The following is a 27,939-nucleotide window of genomic DNA, read 5'->3' as shown; positions in this document are numbered from 1 at the left end:
ACAAATTGCCCAGATTAACAGAAGAAGAAGGTGAATACTTAAACAACCCCATCTCAGAAAAAGAAATTGAACAAGCCATCAATGAATTCCCTAGGAAAAAATCTCCAGGGCCAGATGGATTTACAAGTGAATTCTATCAAACATTTAAAGAACAATTAATTCCAATACTATATAGAGTATTTTTGAAAATTGGGGAAGGAGTCCTCCCAAATTCTTTTTATGACACAAATATGGTTTTGATACCTAAACCAGGAAGAGACAAAACAGAGAAAGAAAATTATGGACCAATTTCTCTAACGAAGATAGATGCAAAAATTTTAAATAAGATTTTAGCAAAACAAATACAGCATCTTATCATGAGAATAATACATTATGATCAGGTAGGATTCATACCAGGAATGCAGGGCTGGTTCAATATTGGAAAAACTATTAGCATTATCGATCATATCAACAACAAAACTAACAAAAACCACATGATTATCTCAATAGATGCAGAAAATCTTTCAACAAAATACAACACCCATTTCTATTAAAAATACTGGAGAACATAGGAATAAAGGGAACTTTCCATAAAATAACAAGCAGTATCTACCTAAAACCATCAGCAAGCATTATATGCAATAGAGATAAGCTAGATGCATTTCCAATAAGATCAGGGGTGAAACAAGGATGTCCATTATCACCACTGTTATTCACTATAGTACTAGAAATGTTAGCTGTAGCAATTAGACAAGATAAAGAAATTGAAGGAATAAGAATAGGCAAAGGAGAAATTAAGTTATCACTCTTTGCAGATGATATGATGATATACTTAGAGAATCCTAGAGATTCAAGTAAAAAACTACTTGAAATAATAAACAACTTTGGCAAAGTTGCGGGTTACAAAATAAACCTGCACAAATCTTCTGCATTCCTATATATTAATAACAAAGTCCAACAGCAAGAGAGAAAAAGAGAAATCCCATTTAATGCTAGAGTAGACACTCTAAAATATTTGGAAGTTTACCTGCCAAAACAAACCCAGGGACTATATGAACACAATTACAAGACACTTTTTGCACAAATAAAGTCAGATCTAAGTAAGTGGGAAAACATCAGTTGCTGATGGGTAGGCCAAGCCAATATAATAAAAATGACAATTCTACCTAAATTAATTTACTTATTTAGTGCCATACCAATTAAACTATCAGATAATTATTTTCTAGAGCTGGATAAAATAATATCAGAATTCATCTGGAAGAACAAAAGGTCCAGAATATCAAAGGGACTAATGAAAAGAAATGCTAGGGAAGGTGGCCTAGAGCTACCAGATCTCAAATTGTATTATAAAGCAGCGATTATCATAACCACTTGGTATTGGCTAAGAAACAGAAGGGTAGACAAGTGGAATATGCTAGGTACTCAAGACACAGTAGGCAATGAATATAGCAATCTCCTGTTTGATAAACCCAAGGACCCCAGCTTCTGGGATAAGAACTCGCTGTTTGACAAAAATTGCTGGGAAAACTGCATAACAGTGTGGCAGAAACTAGGCATAGACCCATGCCTGACACCCTACACAAGAATAAAGTCCAAATGGGTACATGATCTAGGTATAAAGATTGATATCATGAACAAACTGGAGGAGCAAGGGATAGAGTGTTTATCAGATTTATGGAGAAGGGAAGAATTTTTGACTAAAGAAGAGATAGAAAGCATTATGAAGTGCAAGATGGATAATTTTGATTACATTAAACTGAAAAGCTTTTGCACAACCAAACCCAATGCAACCAAAATTCAGAGGGATATAATATATCCAGAAAAAAATTTTTATAGCCAATCTCGGGGATAAAGGCCTCATTTCTAGAATATATAGAGAATTGAGTGAAATTTACAAGAATACAAGTCATTCCCCAATTGATAAATGGTCAAAGGATATGAACAGGCAGTTTTCAGAGGAAGAAATTGATTATATCTATAATCATATGAAAAATGCTCTAAATCACTTTTGATTACAGAGAAGCAAATCAAAACAACTCTGAGGTACCACATCACACCGATTAGATTGGCAAACATGACAGAACAGGAAAATGATAAATGTTGGAGAGGATGTGGGACAGATTGTTGGTGGGGCTGTGAGCTCATCTAACCATTCTAGAGAGCGGTTTGGAACTATACTCAAAGGGCTACAAAAATGTACACACCCTTTGACCTAGCAATATCCCTTCTAGGACTGTATCCTCAAGAGATCATAAAAATGGGAAAGGGTCCCACATGTACAAAAATATTTACAGCAGTACGCTTTGTAGTGGCCAAAAACTGGAAATCAAGGGGATGCCCATCCATTGGGGAATGGCTAAATAAATTATGGTATATAAAGGTAATGGAATACTATTGCACCATAAGAAATGATGAACAAGAAGACTTCAGAAAGGCCTGGAAAGACTTATATGATCTGATGCTGAGTGAAAGGAGCAGAACCAGGAGAACTTTATGCACAGTGTGTGAGAGTTTTTTCTGGTATACTTGGATCTTCATAGCAATGCAAGGACATTAAAAAAAAATTCCCAATGGTCTTCTAAGGCAAAATGCCTTCCACATTCAGAGAAAGAACTATGGAATTTAATCGCAGAATGTAGCAGATCATTTTGTGTGTGTGTGTGTGTGTGTTTGCATCATGTTTTGATTTGTTATATGATTTCTCCCATTTATTTTAGTTCTTCTACACAGCATGACTATAATGAAAATGTATTCAATAGGAATGTATGTGCAGATCCTATATGGAATTGTATGCCATCTTGGGGAGGGAGGAGGGTAGGAGGGTAGGGAGGGGGAAAAAATTCTAAGTTTTATGGTAGTGATTGTAGAGCATTAAAAACAAATAAAATGAATACTTGAAAAAAAAAAGGATCTGGAATGCAAAGCTCTGTTCCCTTCATTTACTCCCTGTGATATCATACTGTGATATTTAAAAAGTTTGAGAGACACTGTAATGTAATTAGTCATTTTATTTATAATGCTAGAATATTACCAATAAAATGGGTCAGTGACACTCTTAAATGCCAAAATCAAATTATGGTGGTTGGCTCACAGGTTATATGCCTATGGAAGAATGGTTGTTCCTGAGAGTGGCAATCAACTCTGACTGGTTAACAATTAATGAGAATGAATGAGAGGCAGACCTATTTGAATGAGGGGTTGGGGGGGATATAACTTTGATCATGTCATTTACTTCCAAATCACCCCCAACCTTGGGGAAATCTAGACAAAAGATCTACATGCCCCACCCAAGCCTGAGCAGAATACCATAGGCCAGGATTTTCACTTTAGATTAAATTCCTTATAGAGTAAATTCCTATAAGGGTAGCTAGACTGAAAAGAATGTTAATCCTATCTGCCATCATCAGTCCTGTCCTTCAGAGGTTGAGCCTTGAAATGAAGACTTCAGAAAAAAAAAGGAGGGAGAACTCTGGAGCTCCCCAAATCATTGGTATTAATCATTATTTCTTTCACTTCTTGATTTAGGTTTTGATTTTAGAGCTGGGCTTTGTGGCATTTCTGAAGGGAAGGTATGAGCTGATTCAGTTCCTGCTTTCTTGGGGGTATTGAATATTGTGTTATTCTAAAATCTCAGGGACAGGCTATATAGACCTTTCAAAATTTCAGTGCTTCTAACATGGTCTGTTCCTGATCAAAATCTGACTGCTATCTTCTGGTCTGAGTTGTACAGACCCAAACCCAGGTCAGGAATTTGAGGGGTCTTGGGTTTAAGAGAGATGGCCAAATGATCATCCTTTTATTAACAAACATGCTGGCAAAGCAGACTGCTGCTGTATTCTTCCCTTATTAGCCAGCTGGAAACCTTTGTTGGCAGAGAGGCAGAATTGTAGGCTCCCCTTTGACCTAAGATCCCTGTCTTAGTTATTCCTCTTCTGACTGAGCTACTTATTAGGCATAAGATACTGATTACCGTGGGTTCTGAGCCACATGGCTGTGAGACGATGTTGCAGCTGGCTTCTGAACTTCGTTCTTTCTCCTTACTGTGATGTTTTAAAAGGTTCTGGGTAAATTAAATTAGTCATTTTATTCATCAGGCCAATATGTTTATTAATAAAAGGATGGTCATTTGGCCATCTCTCTTAAACCAAAGACCCCTCCTAGTGAAGAGTAGATGTTCCTGAGAGAGGCCATAAATTTTGATTGGTTAATGATTAATGAGAAAATGAATATTACAATGAGAAGGTGGGATATATTACAATGAGGGTTGAGGGTATTGGGGTATGTGACTTGGGTCACTCAAATCTTGGTCAAAGAGACATCAATTTCCATATCACCTATCTGACAAAAGGGAGAATTCACATTTTCCCAGACATATCTGAGCAAACACAATAAGCCCAAACTTAGAATTTCTTTTTCTGTCTTTGATTAGATCTTAGCCATCCTAGCTGAATATGTCTTTAAAAACAATTCTCATACTGGTTGATTTCTGGATGACAGAGTAGAAAAAGGGAAAAACCTTGATCTTAATGCAATAATTAATTATTTAATATAAGAGAGAAATAATAATTTCTCACATTACACAACCCAGGACCTCCCTATCCCAAAATACTACTCCACTGTCCAGGACCCCTTCTCAGTCTGTCCTGAATCTGTGGTCCAGAACTGGATAGTAAGTGACAAAGCTTCCAGTTCTCAAATATTACCATCACAATGTTCCAGTGTGTTTCTGGGGTGTCCTGATCCTCTAGCCCTGATGCATAAGCTCTCCTTGTATTAGAGTGCTTTCTGTAGTGTGCTCCTGGTCTGAACTGTCCACAATGCCTGTAAACCTCCCTATCTATCTCCTTATGCTTGCCTGAGCTCAAAAAAATCACTTATTGTGATTTTTTCTGGATTTCCCGAATAGGATCCAATCTGGCACATTTTCTAGCTCTCTCAGGAGGAATTTGTAAATCGGAGCTCACCACACTGCTTCCTATCATTTTACCATCTAGGCCTCCCATCCAATATAACACATGTGAAAAGCAGTTGCTTAGAAGGTGGAGGATGCTGCACTTAAACAACAGTGCAGGCCAGAAAACCCAGAACAGGCTAATTATGGACAAGGCAGCTTTACCTAACTACTTTACCAGCAATTTCCAGTTTTATGTCAAAGGTCTTCCTCTTACAATGTTAGTTCTGCATTCCAAGGATCCAGGAAAGTCATAATTATACCAACCTGGCCCATATCCTCATAACATAGTGTAGTACTTCCACTCCTAGCAATTTGACAGGACAATAAAAGAGGTACTACGATTGCTTCATTAAGTTGTCAGCAGAGGAACAAATTGTGGTATGTGATTATGCTGGAATACTATTGTGCTATACGAAACGATGAGCAAGATGCTCTCAGAAAAACCTGGAAAGACTTACATGAGCTGATGCAAAGTGAAATGTACTGCGTACAAAATAAAAGCAATATTGTGCAATGATCATCTGTGAATGACCTATCTATTCTCAGCAATACAATGATCCAAGACAATTCCAAAGGACTTATGATGAAAAATATTATACATACCCAAAGAACTGATGATGTCTGAATACAGATTGAAATATACTTATAAAACTTCATTTTTCTGGATATTTTTGTCTATGTTTTCTTTCAAAACATGACTATTATGGAAATATTTTGCATGACCATACATGTATAGCCTATATTGAATTGTTTGCCTTCTCAATCGGGGACAGAGTGGGGAGGGAAGAACGTAGAGAATTTGGAACACAAAATTTTAAAAACAAATATTAAAAATTATATTTATCGGTAACTGGGAAAATAAAATACCAAATAAAAATCTTCCCATCAAAAAAAAAAGTTGACAGCAGAGGACTTCTGGGTCACAGCAGCAACAAGATAGTGGATTTAGCATTTTCTCTGATCCCCACAACTTCTCAAACATGGAAAAACAGAAATTATGTGCCAAAAATAAAGCATCAGCTGTCTCCATGATCTAGGATACACAGAAACCAAAATAAAAGTTATTTAAGAAATCAGAAACTGATGCTCACTGACTCACAGCTCATTCAACACCTCTTTCCGTACCTCCCACGCTACCAGTAGCAAGGCTGTACTTGTTTTTGTTCACTCATTCATTTGTTTCATGGACCATAGCATGCCAGGTCCTTCTATCCTCCATTATGTCCCAAAGTTTGTCCAAGCTCATGTTCCTTGCTTCCATTATGCTATCTATTCATCTTATCCTCTGCCATCCCCTCCCCTTTTGCTTTTAAACTTTCCCAACATTAGGACATTTTTCCAATGAATTCTATGTTTTCATTATGTGGTCAAAGTATTTAAGTTTCAACTTCACTATTTGACTTTCCAAAGAATAGCCTTCTTTAACTATTGACTGATTTGAACTCTTTGTTGTTCAATGGACTCTCAAAAGTCTTCTCTAGCACCACAATTCGAAAATGTTGATTCTGAGGGCTCAGCTTTCCTTATAATCCAACTCTCATACCCATAAGTTACTATTGTACAAACTATAGTTTTGACTATATGAATCTTGGTGGGCAATGTGATATCTCTGTTTTTTTAGTATGCTGTCCAGATTTGCCATAGCTTTCCTTCTAGGGACTTCTTGTCTCTTAATTTCATGACTGCAGTCACCATCTGCAGTGACCTTTGAGCCAAGAATATAAAATCTGACACTATTTCCATTTCTTTTCTCTCTGTTGGCCAGGAAGTGAGGGGACTAATTGCCAAGATTTTGTTTTGTTTTTTTTATTTACATTAAGCTTCAAAACAGTTTTTATACCCTCCTCTTTCACCCTCATCAAGAGGCTACTTAATTCTTCACTTTCTGCATCAGAGTGGTAATCATTTGTATATCTGAGACTGTTGATATTTCTCCCAGCAACCTTTCTATGATGTGTCTAGCCTGGAATTTTGCATGCTGTATTCAGCATATAAGTAAAAAAATAAGGTAATAATATATAGCCCTATTGTACTCCTTTACCAATCTTAAACCAATTAGTTGTTTCATGTCTGGTTCTAACTGTGTCTTCTTGCCCTGCATACAAGTTCCCTCAGGAGACAAGTAAGAAGATCTCTCTTTGAGGACTTGCCACATTTTTTTGTGAGCCACACAGTCAAAAGCTTTAGTGTAGTCTCAATGAAGCAGCAGTAGATGTTTTTCTGGAGCTCTCTTGATTTCTCCATGATCCAATTATTCTATACCTACTTCTATTCATCAGTTCTTTGTCTGGGTATAGATACTGTCATTTTTCATGTGTCCTTTATGTTTAATTTGGTTTTAATAATAGTCAAAATTACTTATTTGTTCAATCATTCCTAAAACAACATTACTATTGCTGTACATAACGTTCTCATAGTTCTGCTCATTGTGCTTTTGATTTTTTCATATAAATCATTCCATGTTTTTCTAAGATCATTGAACTCATCCTTTCTTATAGCACAATAGTATTCCATCACAATCATATTCAACATCTTGTACAACCATTCCCCAAATGATGGGCATTGTTATAGTTTCCAGTTCTTTGCCACCACAAAGAGAGCTGCCATAAACATTTTAGAACTTTTATGTTCTTTTCCTTTTCCCCTAATCATCTTTGGAAATAGACCTAGTAATGGCATTCCTAGGCCAAAGGGTAAAAGGTAGTTTAATAACTCTTTGGGCATAATTCCAGATTGCTCTCCACAAAGGCTGGATAAGTTCACAATTCCACTAACAATGAAATCATGTCCCAATTGATCCAAATGTCCCCCCAAATTTGTTGCTTTCCTCTTCAATCATTTGATCCAATCTGGTAGGTGTAAAATGATATCTCAGGGTTGTTTTAATTTACATTTCTTTAATAAATAATGATTTAGAACATGTTTATATGACTGAATTGGTTTGATTTCTTCATTGGAAAACTGCCTGTTCATATTCTTTGAACATTTATCAATTAGGGAATGACTTGTATTCTTATAAATTTGACAAAGTTCTTTACACATTTTAGATATGAGACCTTTATCTGATAAACTGTATATAAAAATTTCCCCCAGTTTTCTGTTTTACTTCTTATCTTGGCTACATTTATTTAATTTAGACAAAGCCTTTTAATTCAGTGTTATCAAAATTATTCATTTTACACTTAACTTTGCTCTCTATCTCTTGTTTAAACATAAATTATTTGCCAATCCATAAATGTGATAAATAATAAGTTCTATGTTCTTCCAATTTTCTTGTAATATCTCTCTTTATATCTAGGTAATGTATTAATTTTGACTTTATCTTAATAAATGGTCTCATATTGCATCTGGGGTCATCTCCAGTCATCCTGATGAATATCTGGCCACTGTACCCAGATGGCTCTGGAGGAGAAAGTGAGGCTGGTGACCTTGCACAGCCCTCCCTCACTTAAATCAAAATCAAATGCAAGTCATGTCATCATCTTGATGTCATGGTCCTCTCTGAGAATGAAGAAGGACAAACACAATCTGTGAGTGAGTAGCAGCTCCTCCCCTTCTTTTCCCTCCCCTCCCCTTCCTTCTCCTATTCTTTCCTCTCCTCTCCATCGTTGCTCTACACAGAGGAAGGTACACTTCCATTGCCAAAAGCTACCTTTTTTTCCTTTGGGTTTACTGGCTACATTTCTTGCTCAAAGACCAAGCCTTAAGCCCAATTCACTCTGGAACTCATAGATTCGACAACAGGTCCCCACTCACCTAGCACAGAGTAAATGTACATACTAAATAGTAACTGTTTCTCTTTTACCCAGGAACTATGAGGGTCTTCCCCTCTCAGTTTGATATTTTTTATTATTATTACAGGAACCATCCCTTGAGTAACTACTTGAAGAAGCCTATTCATTGAATGGGTGTATCTCACTTAAAGTGAGAATCTGATAAGACCTTAGCCTAAAATGGCCAGGGTGTCACAATGCACCCTGGGTTATCTCTAGTCCTCCTGATGAATATTTGGTCACTGGACCTAGATGGCTCTGGAGGAGAAAGTGAGGCTGGTGACCTTGCATAACCCTCCCTCACTCAAATCAGAGTCAACTGCAAACCATCTTGATGTCATGTTCCTCTTCAAGAATGAAGGACAAAAATAAGTAAATGGTGTAAGATACTGATTTATGCCTGGTTTCTACCATACTGCTTTCAGGTTTTCCCAACAATTTTTACCAAATAATGAATTCTTGTCCCAAAATCTTACACTTGTCAAATGTTATTATACACTTATATAAAGCTATTATGTTTATGTGCTACTATAAATTCTAAGTCTACTCTATTCCATTGATTTACTTTTCTATTTCTTAGCCAGTATCAGATCTTTGATAATTATTGCCTTATAATATAGTTTAATATCTGATACTGCTAAATTTCCTTCCTTTATTTTTCATTATTTCCTTTGATATTATGACTTTTTGTTGTTCCAAATAAATTTTTTATTTTTTCTAATTCTGTAAAAAAAATTGGTAATTTAATTGGGATGGCATTGAATGTATAAATTAGTTTGGGTAAAATTGTCATTTTTATTATATTGGCCCACCTACCCATGGACAATTAATATTTCTCCAATTATTTAAATCCAATATTATTTGTATAATTTATAATTTTGTTGCTGGGTTTGTTCTGGTAGATATACTCCCAGGCATTTTATACTGTCTAAGAGTATTTTGAATAAGGTATCTTTTATTATCTCTTCTTACAGAATTTTGTTTGTGATATATAGGAATGCTGATGATCTACGTGAATTTACTGTATATCCTGCTACTTTGCTAAAATTATTCATTGCTTCAGGTAACCTTTTAGATAAATCTTTGGAACTTTTCAAGTGTATCATGATATGCTCTTCAAAAAGAGATAGCTTTATTATAAAATGCCCTATCCTGATTACTTATGTTTCATTTTCTTCTCTTACTGTTATTACTAGGATTTTCAATACAATATTGAATATATTTGGGGACAGCATACATCCTTGTTTTGCACCTGATCTTATAGTTTATCCCCATTACAAATAATACTTGGTGATGGTTTTAAATGTTTTTTGCATCAATTTAAGGAAAAATCAATTAGTATCAATACTTTAAAGTGATTTCAGTAGAAATGAGTGTTCAACTTTATCAAAAGTTTTTTCTGCATCTATTAAACTAATCACACATTTTTTAACTTTTATTGTTGATGTAATCAATTATGCTAATAGCTTTCCTTGTGTTCAATCATCCCTGCATTCTTGGTTTAAGTTTCACTGGATCATAATTTATAATTTTTGTAATATATCATAGTAATCTTTTAGCTAGTATTTTATATAGAATTTTTGCATCTACATTCATTAATGAAATTAGTCTATAATTTTTTTTCTCTGTTTTTCCTTTTCCTGGTTTGGGAATCTATATTATATTTATTTCATAAAAGGTGCTTGGTAGGATCCCTTCTTTACCTACTATTTCAAATAATTTATCTAATATTGGAATTACTTGATCTTTAAATGTTTGACAAAATTCACTTTTAAAGCCATCTGGTCCTTGTGCTTTTCACTCATTTATGGCCTGTTTAATTTCTTTTTTTCAAAATAGCTCTATTTAGAAGCTCTATTTCCTTTTATGCTAATCTAGGCAATTTATATTTTTGTAAATAGTCTTCCATTTCATTTAAATTGTTAAATTTGTTGGCATATAATTGGGTAAAATAACTCTTTACAATTGCATTAATTTCATTTTCATTAGTGGCAAATTCACTCTTTCATGTTTTGATACTAGTGATTTGGTTTTCTTCTATTTTTAAAAAATCATATTAACCAGTTGTTTGTCCATTTTATTCAGTTTTCTTAAAACCAATTGCTAGTTTTATTTATTAATTCAATGGTCTTTTAATCTCAATTTTATTAATCTCACCTTTGATTGTTAGGGTTTCCAGTTAAGTATTTAATTGGGGATTTTAAATTTGTTTTTTCTAGTTTTTTAATTGAATACTCAGTTAATTACTCTGCTCTTTCTTTATTTTATTGATGTAAGCATTTAGAGATATAAATTTTCCTCTAATCATGCTTTTGCTGTATTTCATTGGTTTTAATATATTCTCATTGTTGTCATTCTCTTTGATGAAATTATTGATTGTTGCTATGATTTGTTCTTTAACCATTCATCCTTAATCAAGATTAGCTTGTTTAATTTCCAGTTTTTTAAATTTATATTTCTGTGGTCCATTATTAAATATAATTTTAATTGCATTATGATCTGAAAAGGATTTTTTAATATTTGTTTTTCCACTTTTAACTATAAAATTTTTATGTGCTAAAATTGTTGTTGTGTTTGTCCTTCATTGCCGAAGAAGACCATACCATCAGAGAAAGATGACATGGCTTGCACTTGACTTTATTTTGAATGAGGGAGGGCTATGCAAGGTCATCAGTCTCACTTCTCCTCCTGAGTCATCTGGATCCAGTGACCAGATATTCATCAGGATGACTGGAGATGGCCCAGGATGCAGTGAGAGACGTTGGCCCCTTTAGGCCAAAGCATGTTCAGGTACTCACTTAGGATGAGATAATGCCCATTCAGTGAATAGGCCTCTTTAAGAAGTAGTCAGGGGATGGCCCCTTTAATGAGGCAAAGAAAAATAACTAAATCAGGCTGGGAGGGAAACAGCAACAGTTACTATTGATATATTTATAATATATGGTCAGTCTTTGTAAGGGTACCATCAACTGCTGAGGACAAAAGTGTATTCCTTTCTGTTTCCACTCAGTTTTCTCAAGAGCTCTATCCTTCCTATCTAGCTTATCTAAAATTCTATTCCCTTCCTTAAATTCTTTGCTATTTATTTTTTGATTAGATTTATCTAATTCTGAGAGAGTAAGATTAAAGTCCCCTACTACTATAGTACTATTATCTGTTTCTGCCTGTAATTCACTTAATTTTTCTTTTAAAAAATTTAGAGGCTTTAGTATTTGGTGCATATAGTTTCAATATTGATATTGCTTCATTATCTGTGATACTGTTTATCAAATAGTAGTTACCCCGTTTGTCTCTTTCAATTAAATCTATTTTAGCCATAACTTTTTCTGACATCATAATTGCAACCCCTGCCTTTTTGCATCAATTGAAGAATAATAAATTCTACCTGAACTTTCCATTTTAACTCTGTGTGTATCTCTCATTCTTAAATGAGAGATGTAACATGTAAACAACATATTGTATTATCATTATTTAACCCATTTGGCTATTCATTTCCATTTTATGGATGAATTCATCCCAGTTACATTCAAAGTTAAAATTACTATTTGTTAATTTTCCTCCATCTTATTTTTACTATTTTCCTTCTCAGAAAAAAATTATTTCTTTTTCTTTTTACTCTATCCCTGCTATCTTATTTTCTCCCCTTACCTTTATTCCTTATTTACCCACTCCTATAAAAGTCCCTCTCTTATCTTCTCCCCCCACTCTCCTTCATTCCTTCCCTCCTTCCTTCCTTCCTTCCTTCCTTCCTTCCTTCCTTCCTTCCTTCCTTCCTTCCTTCCTTCCTTCCTTCCCATTCCCAAAACCTTAAACCCAGTATACTCTGAAGCCCATAGGCTGAATAACAATAAATCCTTGCCCAAGCTTCACTTAATGATTGACTTAGAGTGATTATCAATAATAGCAGTTTCTGTTTGCCTCCCAGCTTGACTTAGTTATTTTTTTTTCTTTTGTTGATTAAAAGGGCCATTCTCTGACTACTTCATAAGGAGGCCTATTCACTCAATGGGTGCTACCTCCCTCTAAGTGAGTATCTGAAAAGGCCAGCCTAAAAAGGCCAAGATCTCTGATTGCATCATGGGCCATCTCCAGTCATTCTGATGAATATCTGGTCACTGGATCCAGATGACTCAGGAGAAGAAAGTGAGGTTGGTGACCTTGCACAGCTCTCCCTCACTCAAAACAAAGTCAAGTGCAAGTTATGTCATCATTTCTCTGATGTCACAAGGATGAACACAACCCACTCTCCTAATCTGAATCTATACATTCTTCTAAAAGCCCCTGCCACCCTTCTCCCCAATTTTCTCACTGCTCTAGAAGTTCAGAAGATTTCTAAACTTCTTCAGATATCCACATTTTGTCTTTGAACCACAGAAGAGAAATGTTCCAACATTACCAGCCCTCCACCCCCAACCCTGCTTTCTCTGTATCAGTTCTTGCTTTCACACTCTATTTTTATAAGATAATTAATCACCCCATTATACACAATTTAAATTCCACTTTCCTTCAAATTGTCTTAGTAATAGCAGCAATTTTAAGAATGCTGATAACATTTTCATATATCATAAGTAACTGATTATAATATAATTAGTCTTTAATGTTTTCCTTATATTTCTCCTGGATCTTTTACACAGAATTTTTCCATTAAGTTCTGGTATTTTAGTTACAAATATTTGAAAGTCTCTCAGTTCTCAAATATCCTTTTTTTTTCATTCAGGATTATATTCAACTTTGCAGGGCAAGTTATTCTTGAACACAACCCCAGCTCCTTTGCTCTTCAAAATATAATGTTCCAAGATCTATGGTCTTTTAGCACAGGAGCTGGTAGGCTTTGTGAAATCCTGACTGTTTTTCTGCAGCATTTAATTTTTTTTCTTGTTGCTTGCAATATTTTCTCTTGAATTTGGGAATTTTCAAACTTCACCATGTAATCCTGAAAATTTGCTTCCTGGGATCTTTTTCAGGTGATGAAGTGTAGATTTTTTTTCTATTTTTACATTACCCTTTTGTTCTAGAACTTCAGGGCAATTATAATTTCTTTTAATATTATATCCAGATTCATTTTTTGATCACAACTTTCAGATAGTTTGACAATTCACATATTGTCTCTGCTTGATCTGTTCTCCAGATAAGTTGTTTCTCTAATGAGATGCTGAAGATTCTTTTTTATTTCTTCCAGTTTTATTATTTCTTGGTGTCTTATAATGTCATCTGAATCTACTTGCCTTGTTCTAGTTTTCAAGGAATTATTTACTTCCTTAAGATTTTGTATCTCTTTTTCCAATTGGTTAACTTTCTTTTCATAATTTTCTTGGATTGCCTTCATTTTCCCCCCAATTTTTTTCCTCAATCTCTTTTATTTGACTTTTAAATTCATTTTAATTTCTTCCAAGAGTTCTTTTTGAGCTTGTGACAATTTGACATTGCTCTTTGGGTTGGGAGTGGCTTTTTTTTAACCTCATTATCTTCCTCTGAATATGAACCCAGATCTCCATGGTTATCTATGGCCAGGTTCCTTTTCCTTTGCTTGCTCATTTTTGTTTTTAATTTCTCTTATTTTATTTTTTAGCAGCTTATTATTAATATTAAGATTTAATCTCAAGTTGTGGGTAATGTTGTCCTAGGCCTCAATTCCTCCTTATTGTTGTTTTCTGAATTCTATCCAGGAGCTCAATCTCAGGGACTCCTTTCCTCTTCTAAACTATAGTTGGGTCTCCCATCAATGCTGTCTCAAAAATGTTCTTGCTCCCTGTGATACCCCACTTATTAGGTATGTGCTAACTCCTCCTTACCCACATTTATAGCCCAGGATCAATGTGTGTGCATGCGCGCATGTGTGTGTGTGTGTGTGTGTAATGTATTGATAATGCATTTTTGCTTATTGTTAATGTAATTTTGCTTCTTAATGAGAACATCTTTCCCATCCATTAATTGGTCCATATGAACTGCTTAGGTCACAGGGAAGCCTGAATCACATGAGTCAAGTCACATGGAACAGGAAGGGTGGAATAGGAAGAAGCAGAGCTAGAGCTGAGCTGAGAGGAAGTTAGTTGGAGAGCAATCAGAGCTAGGAAAGGCAGCAACTAGCATGAGTGGGAGAGCTTGTTTGTGATTTTGTTTAAGGGAGCTGGTTTGTGGGAAGCCTAACAGATGGAAGGCTTGGGAATGGTGTTACCCTCTGCATTGTTATTGTGTATGGATTTCCTTATTATTGTAATGGATTTGGCTTTCTGGTTGGGATTCAGGTTTCTGGTGTTTGAATAAATGTTTTGGTTCTGTCTTCCATGTGGAGAGTCTGTTGTATTTCATGATTCAGAATTGCGCTGGGAAATTCATGGCTGTTGTAGGCACCATGAATATTGCGCTGGCACTAAAGGGGAAGGGGTGTCCTTCAATCTTCCTTGCTTCTCCCACTCAGCCATCCTTAGATGAAAGTTTGTGAGGTAAAAGTTCATGAGGTGAAAGTTCCTAAGGCTATGAGGTAAAAGTTCCTGATATGAAATTTCTTGAGGCCATCAAGAGGTAAAAGTTAAAGTGAAATTTCTGGAGGCCTAGCTTGCTTCCTGACAGAGCTGCTCTAGGGCTTACTGTTTGCTGACCCAGTGGAGTTGGCCTGGAGGTGATTATACTTCACTCAAACCAAATCTCAGCCCTTAGAGGTCTTATATTTTTTGAGGTCCTCTCAAGTTGTCTAGGGAGGATAACTTCTTTACCTCTTTATTTTTGCTACTCTGTGTTTATTTTGTGGTGATTTTATTTCTGTTTTCAGAGGAAATCTGGAAAGACTAGAAATTTCTGACCTATTCAGCCATCTTCCCAGAATACACCTTCAACAATCATTGGAACAAAGAACCAGTCTGGTGAACCATGAATTACCCTGTGTGGGAGGTAATTAAATCACTTTGAAATCCAGCCTCCAAAGAAATCCCAGTCAGAGGGGAGGTAGTCAAGAAATGAATGATAAAGAAACATAGGGATGAAAGTATCAAAGATTTCAGGAAGAAGAAAATTTAAAGATCTTGACCACAGATAAATGAATGAGAAAAACAGTAACAACAAAAGGAAATATGTAAATGAGCTGAGGCATCTATGAACAAACACTGTGAAACAAAGGAAAATGATCCAACACTTAAGGAGACAAAGGACTCTTGAATCTGAGAAGAACTTGGAACAACAACATATTATTCTTGAGTGGTTTAAAACAAAAAACAAATGAGCAAAAAATAATGAACAGAATTTTTAAAAAATCTTGAAATTTAATAATTTAATTCAGAAATAACAAGTTCTCAAAGCCATCAAGAGAAACCTCAAAATATTAAAGAAAGACATCTGAATAATGTAAGACAATCCCACAGTCACAAAAAAATAGAAGGAATGGAATAATGTGTCACCAAAAAAGCAATGGAGCTCAAGATGCAGCCCAGGGTGACCCATCTTGAATATCTGAGCTTAACCATATTGGACAAAAAATGGATGTTCAATAATAAAGAATGTTTTGTAAACATTTTTAGAAAGAAGAGTAGGACTGGAGGGATTATTTGCCTTTCAAACACCCCAAACAATAGAAATGCAGGAGAAGTGAATAAATGCAGCAGGTAAGGATAGTAACAGCAACAGAGACCAGTAAGTCACTTCCTTCAAAATGTATAGAAGGAGACAGGAGTGAAAGTGGAAATATGGTGTAGGTAACAGTGAGGAGCTGAACAGGATATTACAGACAGAATATAGTAATATACTGGGACTACATTATAACATTAAAGGATAGAGGAGCTGCGGGATAGAGAGAAGTGAATGATGCACTGGGGTCAAATCAAGGGCTAGGAAAAAGGGGAAGGTGACTTGTCATCTCATAAAAAGAAGAACATGCTGGAGAGTGGATGAGAAGAGGGAGAAAAGTTGAAAAAGAGGAGGAAAGGAAGGAAGGAGGTTTTACTTTGGAGGTAGAAGGTGGTTCCTCTGATAAATGCTCCTGTAGGTGAAAGGAGATGGTCACTAAGTGTAGATGAAAACCTTACAATGGATGAAGTCTGATAGATTTGGTTCTTGAAAAGTCTGTTTGTCTTAGGAGGAGGGGAATTGGAAGCCCTCAGGTTAAATAGGACATAGAGGAGAGAAAGAGAGAGAGAGAGAGAGAGAGAGAGAGAGAGAGAGAGAGAGAGAGAGAGAGAGAGAGAGAGAGAGTATTGACACAGGAAAGAGATTTCCAGACAAATGAAGAGGAAAAAAGGTCAACAAGAGAGGATATATAGCAATGGTTGGCTGCATAATCAGGGATATGGTAGAGGAGGAGCCCTACCATGAAGCAGTGTTTTTTTGACACCTGAAATTATTGTCATTGTTCACAATGGAAAAAGGGAATCCACAGGATAACCTTTATGAGGTAATAGTAGAAACTACCTAGAGAGGATAGACTAGAATGGACATCTTGGAAGCTTTGATTACATGAAGAAAAGGGGTCATGACTCAGAAAACAAGGATCTAGACTAGAGTAAATAGAGAAAGGATGAGTAATGAAGAGAGCAAAGGAAATCCTTTTCAGAAAGGAATGCAAATAAGTGAAAATTTAAAACTAAGCAACAGGGCTAGATTAAGGGGGAAAGGGAAAAGGGGAATATCAAATGAGAGGAGGGGATCAAGGGTGAGAAGAAAGAGAACCAGTAGGAACAGGATCACATTTTTTTTAAAGTTTAAAGTAAATTAACCAAAGCAAAATAATACTGTGTTTATAGCAGAAGACGGAATCTGAAACTGAAAAACTTCTGCACAGACCATCTAAGATAAGAAGGGAATATATAAGACTTTAGATATTCCCCAATGAATAAATGGTCAAAGAATATTGAACAGTTCTTAAAAATAAAAAAGAATTGCAAAGTATTCACAACAACATTTCAAAATTGCTTAAAGTCACTAATAAAAAGAGAAATGCAAACAAAGATAGGCACACTAAAACACTGTTGGTATAATTCAGAATTGGCAGACAGATGGTGCAGTGAATAGAGCCCTGGGTTTAGAATCAGGAAGATTCATCTTCCTGAATTCAAATCCAGACTCAGACACTAGCTGTGTGACCCTGGGCAAGACATTTAACATTTGACTTAGTTTCCTCATCTGTAAGATGATCTAGAGGTGGAAATGGCAAAGCACTGCAGTATCTTTGCCAAAAAATCCCAAATGAGGTCACAAAGAGTCGGACAGACCTGAAACAACCAAGCAACAACATAGTTGAGAACTGGAAGCAAAGTAGATGTCCACCAATTGGATGTGACGGCTAAAATCTGAAATAACTGAGGGGAAAAATAGGTTCAAGGTTCTTAGCATGTTAATTTATTAAACAATGAATACCAATTGCAAAAAAAAATTGGGACCAGGTCTCCTCAACTTGGCATAATTAATAGGATATATACAAGGATACAAGATTAAGTAATCTGCTTTCTGATTGAAGAAAAGATTAAGGGCTTTCCAAGTTGGGAGGGGGAGAGCAAACATGTGCAATTCCCTGAAATCAGAAAAAAGTGTGTCCTATTCCCCCCAAGTGTCTATATTCAATCAAAGGAACATGGAAACAGTACTTAATTGATTAGTATGGGGCCAGTTTTCAGATAAGACATACAGGTTGTTTGAGATGCACAATTGTGAGAAAGCTCCTTGAATCCTTTGGATCTGTCTGGGTTTCATGTCAGCATAGCCTATATCCTTAGTTAGAGGTCTCTAAATAACAGGTAGAGGTGGTCTAGCTTCTCACCATGCAGGTCTAGATTCAAACCATTCAACAAGGTTTTCTCACAATTCCTATAATTGAATAAAGACAAGACAGAAGTTAGACTGGACCCCTATATAACTGAATAGAAAGGGTACTGAGCAAGAACTGAGTCACAAGATAAAGTCATTGTGGCTCACTCAATTCTCACAATTCCCTCATGGGGAACGGCAAAATAAATTGTAGCAAGTGAATGCAATGGATATTACTATACCATAAGAAATGATATGTGGGATAAGTACATAGAAGTATGAAAAAAGCTATATGAACTGAGGCAGAATAAAGGAAACAGAGCCAAGAAAACAATATACGTAGTAACTTCAACAATATAAGTGGAAAGAATGACACACCAAAAAACTGCAAGTAAACGTAATATATGACATTGATTATTGATTGATTGGTAGATAAAAATTTGTTGATCATAGAAATAGCCAATGTAGTTTTGATGACTGCCACTTTATGATATAGTTTTAGATCTGGTACAGGTAGTCCACCTTCCTTTGCATTTTTTTCTTTAACTCCCTTTTTTTTCTTCCAAATGAATTTTGTTATTTTTTTCTAGTTCTATAAAATAATTTTTGGTGACTTGATTGGTATGGAACTGAATAAGTAAATTAATTTAGGTAGAACTGTCATTTTTATTATGTTAGCTCAGCCTACCCATGAGCATTGATATTTTTCTAATTGTTTAGACTTTATTTGCATGAAAAGTGTTTTGTAATTGTGTTCATATAGTTCCTGGGTTTGTCTTGGCAGGCAGACTCCCAAATATTTTATATTGTCTACAGTTATTTTAAATGAAATGTCTCTGTCTCTTGCAGTAGCCCAGTAGGGCTTTGTAAGTAATATATAGAAATGCTGATGATTTATATGAATTTATTTTATATTCTGTAACTTTGCTAAAGTTGCTAAATATTTCAAGCAGGTTTTAAGTTGATTTTCTAGGATTTTCTAAGTATACTATCATACCACCTGCAAAGAGTGATATAATATTGTTTCCTCATTGCCTATTCTAATTCCTTCAATTTCTTTTTCTTCTCTTACTGATAAACAGGACCACCCTTGTTAAGAAATCCTCAGACTGCTCTGGTAGCATTTTTCACAGTGTAACTTTCCTAAGGAGAATCACTTCGGGGATTAGATTTCTCTCCTCAGCCTTGAATCAAACTCTCTGAGTTAAGTAACCTTTTGACCAGAAAAAAACTTTCTGTTGATTAAGAAAGAAGTCTTTTAGAGCATTTTCCTTTACCAGAAGGGAAGTGATTTATTTTCTAGCACTTCAAAGAAATTAGGCACTTAGACGGTATTTATACAAAGCAGAACTTATGATAGAGGACTCAAATATGATAGAGGCTATGCACACCAAGTATTTAACCCACAAGTTTCAAATGTAACAGGAAGAGAAAAATTTGTAATACTAGGAATCATTTATCAAAGTAGCAGTTTACCAAGGAACTATAGCACTTTAAGACAAAAATTTTAATCATTTGGCCACTTTCCAAAACAGCTATAGCAGTGCTCAGAGCCTTCTCATTAACCTTATAAGAAATATGTGTGGAATAAATCTGTAGAATGAGAGTTTGCCAGTCTCAAGGAATGCATTTCTAGACAATTGACTGAAGGTAATATGTCCTGTAGCAGTAATAGATCTTGATTGGGGGATGCCCAACAAGTCATTGATTCTCTTCTATGAGAACAGCATTATAGGATCACTTACAGACATCTTCCTTAATTAATCCTCTCCAGGGCTGCTTGTGTTCCTTTGCAGTAGGTTGTCCATTTATAATCCCTCTAAAGGGTGACAACAGGGATAGGAAGCAGTGGTATTCCCTCAAACAGCTCCTTTAGAAAGTTGCTGAGCTCCTGGAAGAAAGGTAGTCTGTCAGTTCAACTGGGGATAGTAAAAGAATATGCTATTAAACTCAGTAATAAATGGTCAAAGAAACTTAGATGATAAGTTATTCTGACCTAACTATGGTTCTTTGGATTATTGTACTTTAAAAAAATGAGATTGGCTATTTGAAAACTCTCATCCATGTCAAATGAATTATTGGTCCTGCTGGGCAGCTTTATGTGACAGATCTTGTCCACAGAACAACAAATATCTTCTTTCTCTCCTGTTCTATTCTGCACCCTTTATTCTCAGCCTCTTCTTCCTCCTCCTCACACCCCTGCTCTTCCAACTTTTTTTTCTCTTTCAAAGAATCTCACTCCCTCTGTAAGCAGAGAGCCAAAAGGTCTAGTGCCTATCCAAGGAAACTTAACTAATTATGCTGCTATGGGGTATTGGATTTCTTATGATCCCTCCAGGGAACAACCTATTGGTATTTTTCCCTTCAGGATATACTTGCTCAGGATATCACTAATGGAGATTTAGCTATAATTTGAAATCATCATCCTTTCAGTCCCTCTGATGTTATAACCTGGAGAAGGCATACCCCAAAATCTGATGAGAGTTGATGCCCCTGCTGGACCAGAAAATCTTCCCAATTGGCCCTGGACAAGACCTTCTCTGGAATATTAATGACCCTGGTAATTTTGCTAGTCTAGGGACACTGATGAGAGGAATGGAGAATTGTGCATCACACTGAGAATTGAGTAGGCTTCAAGAGTCCAAGAGGAAAATGAATCTACCAAGCGCTTTTATGACAGTCTAAGCAAAAGTGCAAAGAGATACGCAGGATTAGGGATGCCAGAATAGTTAATGCAGCTTTTGTTACTCAGTCCCAGTAAGATGTTCACACAAATCTTGTCCGTGGTAGCATGGAAAGAACATAAGTGAACTCAAAGCTATTGCTTAGTGTGTGGGTACTATGAGGGTAGAGACAAGGAAGAAAAGGTTCAAAAGGAAAAAAACTACATGGAAAACCTCTTCTCTTTTAGCAGTTGCCTGAAAACAACCCCACTATCAGCTTGTGAGTTTATATGTTTTTATTGCAACAAAGTAGAACATTTTAAAAGAAATTGCCAGAAAAGAAAATGTAATATGTGTTTTTAGAGAAAAAGGGATTTTGGCTTCCTTTATTCCCCAAAAGAGGTTGCAAGGCTCCTGAGGGAAGAGTTTCCAAGACCTCTCGGAGAATCTTGGACACGAACGTGCAGGGAGAGACAGGGAATGTGGATGATGGTGAAGACTTCTTTTTTTCTGGACTGAATTCAAGTCCTTCCCCCTGTAATCCCTGTCTTTTTCTCTCCCTGCACTGGTCAATTCCATGTTACTCTTAAAGTGGGGAAGGTTTCTTATGATTGTTTGACGCTGAGGCCTCTAGATCAGTTTTAAATACAGAACCATGTTTTCAGTGTTTTCCTATTGGATTTCAAACAATTGTGGGGATTGAGGTTATTCTCCAAGAAGTTTCTAGTTTACCACCACAAAGTGTGACTCTGGGCCCTCCTTCAGTACAATATTCCTTTTAATTAATGCCAAAGGAGCCTGTTAATCTATTAGGGTGAGACTTTTTGTGTAAATTAAGAGCCACTGTTTCATGTCTGCCTGGCAATTATTTAACTGTTCACCTCTCTGAAAATTCTGGTTCCATGATCGCTATATTGATTGATCTTTCCAACAATGATGATAGTTTTGTTCTTTTATTTCCAGTGGTTGTTCTTTTTCCCCCTTGTGTGCTCCTTCCTCCCCGTACAATTAAACATGAATATATACACACACACATATGTATATACATGTACACATGTATACATAAATATACATATACATACATACATATACAAACATATACTTTACCTAACAGATTCCACTCCTAGCCTTTATTTTTATGTTTGTGCATATCTCTTATTTCCTATCCCTCCAGACTCCTCTACTTTACTTCTACTTTACTACTACTTTGCCCTACTATTACTTAACCTACCCCACCTCCAACAATTCCTCTCTTATCCTCTCATTCCCATTAATCTAAACATCCTTCTTGTGTTAGTCGTTCATTGCCGAAGAAGACCATGCCATCAGAGAAAAGGTGACATAACTTGCACTTGACTTTGTTTTGAGTGAAGGAGGTCTGTGCAAGGTCACTAGCCTCACTACTCCTCTGGAGCCCAAATACCCTTCTATATCCCCCTTTAACCTATTCCCTCACCCTCCCTTCTAAAGATCCCTCCCTTATCTTCTTCCCCCTCCCTATCCCTTTAGCATTTTATTTCTTTCTAAATTTAGAAGGCTTTTATACTCTCCTGGATGTATATGTATTGTTCCCTCTTGAACCCATTCCCAAGGAAAATATGTTTAAAGAACTAATAGTCCTCCTCCCCCATCTAATTCCTCTGTGTTGTTTCTTCCTCTTGCACCTCATCTGTATAAAATAATTACTCTTTTTAGTTGTTCATGAACTGTTTTACTTTTTGAAGTCCTATCATGTTTATCTCAGGTTCACCTCCATCTTTCTTACAAACTACCCAATTACTAATAACAGTCATACACAAATGTTTTAGATTTTATATGCATAAAAGGTAAACAGTCTGTCCTTATTGAGTCCCATGTAATTGGTCTTTGGTATGTACTTCATGTTTCTCTTGGCTCTTGTATGTCAAACTTTCTATTAAGTTAAATTTTTTATTTAACAAAATCCTGAAAGTCTGAAAATTCATTAAATTTCCTTTTTTTCATTCAGAATTATGTTAAGTGTTGTTTGTTGCATGATATTTTTGGCCTGAAGCCCAGTTCTTTTGCTCTTTAATATATAGTGTTCCAAGACCTGTGGTCTTTTAGTGTCAACACTGCTAGGTCTTGTGTGATTCTAATTGTGGCACCACCATATATAAATTTTTTTTCTTGTTGCTTGCATTATTTTATCCTTGAGATGGGCACTTTGGAATTTGACTATAATATTCCTGTGGCTTTTCGTTGTAGGATCTCTTTCAGGTGATGATTGGGGGATTTTTTTTTCGTATTTCTACTTTCCCCTCTTGTTCTAGTGTTTCAGGACAATTTTATTTAATTATTTTCTTGTATTATTCCATCAAAATTTTTTGTTTCATCATAGCTTTCAGGTATTCTGATTATTCTTACATTTTCTCTTCTTGATCTGTTCTCCAGATCAGTTGTTTTTCTTATGAGATGTTTCACATTCTCTTCCGTTTTTCACTCTTTATATTTTGTTTTAATATTTCTTGATCTCTTATAACTTCCCTGGCTTTTCCTTGCCCAAGTCTGATTTTCTTTTTCTTAAAAAAAATTATTTATTTTTCATTTTCAACATTCACTTCCATAAGATTTTGAGTTCTAAATTTTCTCCCTCTTTTTCCCCTTTCCATTCTCCAAGACAGTGTGTAATGTGATATAGGTTCTACATATACATTCATATTAAACATATTTTCATATTAGTAGAGAATTTTCATATTAGGTAAAGAAGAATTAGAAGCAATGGTGTGTGTTTGTTCTTCGTTTGTTCTTGTTGAAGAAGACCATGCCATCAGAGAAATGATGACATGACTTGCACTTGACTTTGTTTTGAGTGAGTGAGGGCTATGCAGGTCACCTTCTCCTCCAGAGACATCTGAATCCAGTAACCAGATATTCATCAGGATGACTGGAGATGACCCAGGATAAGGCAACTGGGGTTAAGTGACTTGCCCAAGATCACACAGCTAGTGAATGTCAAGTGTCTGAGGTGAGATTTAAACTCAGGTCCTCCTGACTCCTGCACTGGTGCTGGATACAGTGCACCATCTAGCTGCCCCTAGAAGCAATGAGAAGAACCACAAGAAAGAAGAGCCAAAAAAAAAAAAAAAGAGCAAATAGTATGCTTTGATCTACAGTCAGACTCCACAGTTCTTTTTCTGGATGTAGATAGCATTTTCCATCATGAGTCTCTTGGAGTTGTCTTAGATTCTTGCATTGCTGAGAAGAACTAAGTCTATCAAAGTTAGTTACAGGACAATGTTGCTACTACTGTGTACAGGGTTCTGGTTCTGTTCACTTCACTCAGCTTCAGTTCATTCAGGTCTTTCCAGGTTTTTCTGAAGTCAGCCTGCTCATCATTTCTTAAGGAATTCCATTACATTCATATACCACAACTTGTCCAGCCATTCCACAATTGATGGGCATGCCTTCAATTTCCACTTCTTGGCTACCACAAAAAGAGCTGCTATAAATACTTTTGTACATGTAAGCCCCTTTCCCATTTTTATGATCTCTTTGGGATACAGATCTAGAAGTAGTATTGCTGGGTCAAAGGACATGCACAGTTTTTTATCCCTTTGGACATAGTTCCAAATTGATTTCCAGAATGGTTGGATCAATTCACAACTCCACCAACAATGCATTAGTGTTCGAATTTTTCCACATCTTCTCTAGCATTTATAATTTTCCTGTTTTGTCATGTTAGCCAATCTGATAAGTGTGATGTGGTACTTCAGTGTTATTTTGATTTTCATTTCTTTAATTAATAGTGATTTAGAGTATTTTTACTTATGACTATAGATAGCTTTGATTTCTTCCTCTGAAAACTGCCTGTTCCTATCCTTTGACTATTTATCAACTGGGGAATGATTTGTACAAGAATTGTATTCTTATAAATTTGTCTCCATTCTCTATGTATTTTAGAAATGAGGCTTTCATCAGAGACACTGGCTGTCAAAACTGTTTCCCAGCTTTCTGCTTCTCTTCTAACTTTGGTTGCATTGGCTTTGTTTATGCAAAACCTTTTCATTTTAATGTAATCAAAATCATTTATTTTGCATTTCATAATGTTCTCTATTTCTTGTTTGGTCATAAATTCTTCCCTTCTCCATAAATTTGATAGGTAAACTATTTCTTGCTCTCCTAATTTGCTTATAGCATCAGCCTTTATATTCAACCCAAGTCTTTCTTTCAAATTACCCAAGTAATGATGGCAGTGTTAAGAGTAATAATAACATTTGTAAGAAGTAAACAGTTTGACCTTGAGTCTTTTATAATTGGTCTTTAATGTCTACCTTATGTTTTTCCTGGAACTTATATGTCAAATTTTCCATTGAGTTTTGGTCTTTTTGTCATAAAAACTTGAAGTGTTTTAGTTCATTAAATGTCCTTGTTGTTGTTATTGCTGTTAAGGATTATACTCAATTTTGCTGGATAAGTTATTTTTGGTCACAAACCAGATCTTTTGTTCTTCAAAATATAACGTTCTAAAACCTATAGTCTTTTAATGTAGAAGCTGGTAGGTTTTGTGTGCTCCATGGTTTTAAATTGGTTTTTTCCCCTTGTTGCTTGTAGTATTTTCTCCTTTACCCAGCAGTTGAAACTTCGCTATGAGATTTCTGTAAGTTTTCATCCTGTGATCTCTTTCAGGGGGTGATTGGTGGATTTTTTCCATTTTTACGTTACCCTCTTATTCTAAAACTTCAAGGCAATTTTCCTTAATAATTTCTTATATGTGTTAACTTTTTTATTACAGATATCAAGTAGTCCAACAATTCTTATACTGTCCCTCTTCAATCTGTCCTCCAGATCAGTTGTTTTTCTAATAAAGTGTTCCATATTCTCAGGTATTTTTTTCATTCTTTTGATTTAATTTTATTATTTCCTTGTGTCTTATGTCATTAGCTGCCCCTTGGCCAACTCAAGGATTTCTTTTCTTCCTTAAGTTTTGGATCTCTTTTTCCAATTGGCTGATTTTCTTTTCATAATTTTCTTGATTGTCTTGGTTGGCTCTTATTTTTTCCCCTAATTTTTCCTCAATTTCTCTTATTTGATTTTTGAAGTCCTTTTTAAGTTCTCCCAAGAACTCTTTTTGGGATTATGATCATTTGATATTTCTCCTTGAAGTAAGAATGGCTTTTTAAAATTTTCACTATCTTTTTCTGAATATGAACACAGAAGAAGAAGTTGTCTATGTTTGGGTTCTTTCTCCTTTGCTTATTTATTTTTATTTATTTTCATTTTATTTTACCTTATTTTTAGTGGCTTATTATTGCAATAAGGTTATAGTCTCAAGGTGTGGAAATGGGACCCTAGGTCCTTCTTTCTGTTATTTTCTGAAATTTGTCCAGGGGCCCAGCCTCGGACACTTCTCTCCATTCCTAAGCCATGGTTAGGGCCTCTAGTCACACTGTCCTGCAGACGCTCTTGCTCCTTACAGCTTCTCCCATGGCTGCAAATTTCAGCACCGAGTTACAAATTTTATGTCTCCTTCCCCCACTTCCCTCTTCCCCCCACTTCCCTCCTCCCCAAGACAGTAAGTAATTGGACATAGGTTTACATGCAATCATGTAAGATATATTTCCATATTAGTCATATTGTATAAGAAGGAAAAGAACAAAAGGAAAAGTTATGAAAAAATAAAGAAAGTTTAAAATAGTATGCTTTGATCTGCATTCAGACTCCAACTGTTCTTTTTTCTGGATGTGGATAGCATTTTCTACCATGAATCTTTTTAATTACCTTGGATCACCATGTTGCTGAGAGCTAAGTCAATCAGAGTTGATCATCACACAATACTGCTGTTGCTGTGTATGATAGTCTCCTGGTTCCACTTTGCATCAGTTCATACAAGACTTTCCAGGTTTTTCTGAAATCTTCCTGATAATCATTTCTTACAGGGAGGTAATGGTTTTATATAGAATCCTCTATGGTGTGCTTTGTACATAGAGATTAATGCTAAGGTATCTGAATTACTGTAATAAGTTGCAAGTGGGAAAGATCTTGCTGTTTTGCTCTGGACTTCTAGTCATTCCATGGCCCAAAAAAGAGTTAAATTAGTTTTTGAACCTGAACTTCAGTTCCTGAAGTACATCACTCTTTCAGAATGATATGAGTATAATTAGACAAAGTAGAGAAGCTTGTAAAACAAAGCCATGAATCTATTATGTTGTGAGGTAAAAGTCAGGAACCTTTTTTGTTTATATTTTAGGGAATAGGATTTCAGTACAGTCAGTTATATTAGTGAAGAGTAGTAATTTATGAGCTGTCTTGTGTTACAGGAAATATGATTTTACTTATGTTTGTTATTTAGTCTAGGATTAAAACCTGGGTGTAGGGCATGCCCTGAAATGCATGCAAACTAGTTAAAAGTCACCTTAACAATGTTATCATAGTTTAAAGGGATTCTGAGAGCAATAGTCTAAGTTTATGTGCATTTGAACATGGTTAATAACTTAACATGTTTTATTATAGATAATGTTTCATATAAGTTGTTCTCTCTTTAAAATTTGGGACTATTATATTTATACATCCCATCATAAATCTTTTGTTGTTTGTTATTAAAGCATCTTAAAGCAAAATCATTTGTGTAATGTTGAACCTAGAGATGAAAACACATCTATTTACCATGAATACTAGTTATACTAAGATAAGGTGTGATTTTTCATGATGAATTTCTTACTGTTACCAATGTGAGATTATAGTCAACAACTGTTATCTAGGAAATGTGTTCCTTGAGAGCTGAATCCACCCAAAGTTATGATTATTAGAACTTGCTATCTGAGACCTTATGGGACTATAACAATATTGTTATGAGTCTGACTCTAGGTATGATCATCAACGA

The 27,939-nt window shown here is 35.5% G+C and overlaps 1 protein-coding gene across 6 annotated transcripts in view; it reads right to left on the bottom strand.

The window, feature by feature from the left end:
• Positions 1-27,939, bottom strand: part of BAZ1A (bromodomain adjacent to zinc finger domain 1A) — a 249,851-nt gene that overhangs the window by 211,081 nt on the left and 10,831 nt on the right. For all 6 annotated transcript variants that reach the window (XM_072629668.1, XM_072629665.1, XM_072629674.1 and 3 more), the window contains exon 3: positions 20,181-20,326. The gene's annotated coding sequence lies outside the window, so the exon portion shown is untranslated. The remainder of the gene's footprint in view (positions 1-20,180; positions 20,327-27,939) is intronic.

This window comes from Notamacropus eugenii, chromosome 1 (genome assembly GCF_028372415.1).
Source record: "Notamacropus eugenii isolate mMacEug1 chromosome 1, mMacEug1.pri_v2, whole genome shotgun sequence".
In the NCBI taxonomy this organism is placed as follows: Eukaryota; Metazoa; Chordata; class Mammalia; order Diprotodontia; family Macropodidae; genus Notamacropus; species Notamacropus eugenii.
Note: the sequence above shows the minus strand (reverse complement) of the source record. Positions and strands in the feature narration are given on the sequence as shown.